The sequence below is a fragment of the Heptranchias perlo genome, unplaced genomic scaffold (genome assembly GCF_035084215.1).
Source record: "Heptranchias perlo isolate sHepPer1 unplaced genomic scaffold, sHepPer1.hap1 HAP1_SCAFFOLD_64, whole genome shotgun sequence".
Taxonomy (NCBI): domain Eukaryota; kingdom Metazoa; phylum Chordata; class Chondrichthyes; order Hexanchiformes; family Hexanchidae; genus Heptranchias; species Heptranchias perlo.
The window spans coordinates 1511472-1514774 of record NW_027139666.1 but is presented as its reverse complement, the minus strand read 5'-3'; the positions used below and the strand labels follow the sequence as shown (position 1 = coordinate 1514774).

The following is a 3303-nucleotide window of genomic DNA, read 5'->3' as shown; positions in this document are numbered from 1 at the left end:
GGTGTCGGTAGGAAGTGTCCAGTCACGATGCTCCGGGCATGTGGGACAGGATTGATGAATCACCTGGTCTTTTCCTGACCATCATGTCCGTCAGTAGCCTCAGATCGTCAAGGTGTTTTTTGTGAATTGATCTTTAAATACAAACTCACACCTGGCCCTCGATAGTGAAATGAGACTCAATGCTCTCCATGCCTCACCTTGCCCTCCTCGGAAGCTGGAGGACTCGAAATATTCTTGCCGGCCTCTGCTACAATGTGCCTGAGCATTTCTAGTCCCGTGTAACCGTAAGCAAAGTGACTGATAACGGGAGCGTTCGAAAAATGCGCCCTGAAATAGGAGGGATGGTTACAGCACAGTTCAAAGAGTCTTTCCCCCCTTTCCCAGCCATTCTTCTCAACTCCCGCTTTCTCATTAGACGAAGTGCCGAGGCCTGGTTTCTTCCGTTCACCCACAGTTGTATCAGGTCCGCATACTTAATGTTTAATTTTCTGTTTGGAGCAGAAAACATGATGATTTTATGCCCAGTATACAGAGAGTCACCATCCACCAAACCAGGTTGCAATGCAGTCCACTGACTCGACTACTCCCTGGGAAATGATGAACTGCCGAATATCCAGACTATTCTTCCCTCTGTGTGGTCTGAACGCTTGTTCCCTGCTCCTCCCCAATCTGTGGAACGGGAAATCATCGATCACCTGGCAGACCCACCTTGGGTGGCCTCATAAAATGGAAACAACCAGTTCTTCTTTCCTTGGCTAGCTGTTGTTTTTATTTGTGGATGTTGCTCAGTGGGAGATCGCATATGTGAGGGCTCTGGGTTCAATCCCCAGCATCTCCATTTTTTTTTTCAGCAGAATGACTCACGGAAAGCGAATATCGCTTTCTGAGCGCAGCGATTTCCAACTTCTGAGGCTCCACAAGCATTAAATTGTCCCGGAGCAGGACTTCATCTCACGGTCCCCTCAGCAGCTCAGCTCATCGCAGCCGCTGACTGACTGGAATGTGTGACAGTGCAATGTCGAGCGAGCAGTCACAGCTCTTGTTTGACACTGTGTCATTCATCCATCTCACTTTATGATTCAGAGGTTGGATGTCAGCCTCATCACTAACTATTGGCAATTTTATTTTTTTTCTTTCCGCTGACTTTTTTTTTGGAAAGTTCAAAGTCAAGATGAGCAGAAACCGGGTGAACTGAAGCAGAGGTTGAACATTGTGAGCACGTGGAACGAGTGGGCACCTCCTTGTCCTTGAGAGACAGTGCGGAAAGCCAAGTTTTTATTCTGAAGTGGAGGACACTTTGCCGTGAGGGATGTCGCTCAGTGGTCGAGCGCATGCTTTGCATGTATGAGGTCCCGGGTTCAATCCCTAGCATCTCCAAACGCTTTATGTTTTGAATTTTGAAAAGACCCCCTTGTCCTCACCTCACCGTCGCACACAAAGACAGGCAAAGGTTTCTTCACCTGGAGAAAAACCGAACGCTCTGCACACGATGCAATGCAATGGAAGCACGCACGCGCCTTTGAAATGGCTCCCAACTCGATCCCGTGCACAGTGATAACAACAGAGAAAATAGGATCACGACTCCGCCTTTCCGCTCTCCGAGCCTGTTCCGCCATTATATATGATCATGGCTGATCCTCTATCTCAATACCATATTCCCGCTCTCTCTCCATACGCTTTGATGCCTTCTGTGTGTAGAAATCTGTCTTTCTTAAATATATTCAGTGATTTGGCCTCCACAGACTTCTGTGGTAGAGAATTCCACAGGTTCACCACCCTCCGATTGAAGAAATTGATTATTCCCAGTTTCACAGATCGGGGAGGAGCATCGGACTGGCGTTCAGACGACACAGTGGTAGGAATAGGCTGGATGTAAAGCGGTTCTTCTTTTCCAAGAGAGTACTGAGTCTCTGGAATGCATTGCTGGCTGGTGTGGTGGGTGCTGACTCTCTCTTTGCCTTCTGGATGGATCTGGACTAGTTCTTGACTGAGGCAGAGACCGCATCATATAGAAGGTGAGTGTTTTTCCAGTTAACCTACACATGGTCAGTGCGATCCACTGGACTCGATTCGATCGCCTGAAGGATTCGGGGAGGAATTTCCCAGAATGTCCCCTCCTTATTGGCGTTGGATTTGTTTCTAGTTTGTCACCGCTCCCAGGAGATTACAAGTTTCCGATGGGAGGGGCGGGTGCTGTAGGTAGGAAGTGTCCAGTCACGATGCTCCAGGCATGTGGGGCAGGATTGATGAACCAATTTTCCTTACCATCATGTCCGTCTGTTGCCCCAGATCGTCAAGGTGTTTTCAGTGAAGTGATCTTTAAACACAAAATCACACCTGGGGCAAGTCCTGCATCCGCCTCTAGTGAAATTATACTCAATGCTGTCTGTGTCTCACCTTACCCTCCTCTGAAGCTCAGGGTCTCGAAATATTCTTGCCGGCTTCTGCCACAATGTGCCTGAGGACTTCTCGTCCCGTCCAACCGTAAGCGAAGTAACTGATAACGGCAGCGTTCGAAAAATGTGCCCTGATATCGGAAGGATGGTTACAGCACAGCTAAGGGAGTCTCTCCCTCTCTCCCAGCATTTCTTCTCAACGCCCCTTTTCTCATTGCTCTGAGTGCCGAGGTCTGATTTCTTCTGTTCACCCATAATTATATCAGGTCCGCAAACTTCATGTTTAATTGTCTGGTTGGAGCAGAAAAGTAGACGAATTGAAGCCCAAAAAAAAAACCTTATGTGGCCTCATAAAATGAAGGAGATCAGCTCTTGGTTGGCGTTTCTTTCTATCTGGGGATGTAGCTCAGTGGTAGAGCGCGTGCTTTGCATGTATGAGGTCCTGGGTTCAATCCCCAGCATCTCCAAAGCTATTTTTTCAACAGAATTACCCACAGAATGGCGAATCTTGATTTCGGTGTGCCGCGAATTCTCACCTCTGAGGCTCCACAAGCATTCAATTGCCCCTGAGCAGGATTTCATCTCACGGTCTCCTCAGCAGCTGAGTTCACAGCAGCAGCAGACTGATCGGAATGTGTGACGGTGCAATGTCCAGCGAGCAGTTCGAAGAACGGCGACCTGAAACAGAAATCATGGTCGGCACAGCCCGAGGAGACTCACCTCTCTTCCAGAGTTTCTTCGCAACGCTCGCTTTCTCATTTCTCTGAGTGACGAGACCTGGTTTCTTCTGTTCACCCAGCGGTCTCGGCAGCATAATGGACCAGTAATCCAGCGGGTGCGGTAGTTTACTCAACTCAAATCCCGCCACGGCAGCTGGGGAATTAAATTTCAATTAATTAAAAATTGA

At 48.4% G+C, this 3303-nt stretch overlaps 1 non-coding gene across 1 annotated transcript; it reads left to right on the top strand.

The window, feature by feature from the left end:
• Positions 1-2791: 2791 nt before the first annotated feature.
• Positions 2792-2863, top strand: trnaa-ugc (transfer RNA alanine (anticodon UGC)). The gene has a single exon. It is a non-coding gene; the product is annotated as a tRNA-Ala (tRNA).
• Positions 2864-3303: the final 440 nt, after the last annotated feature.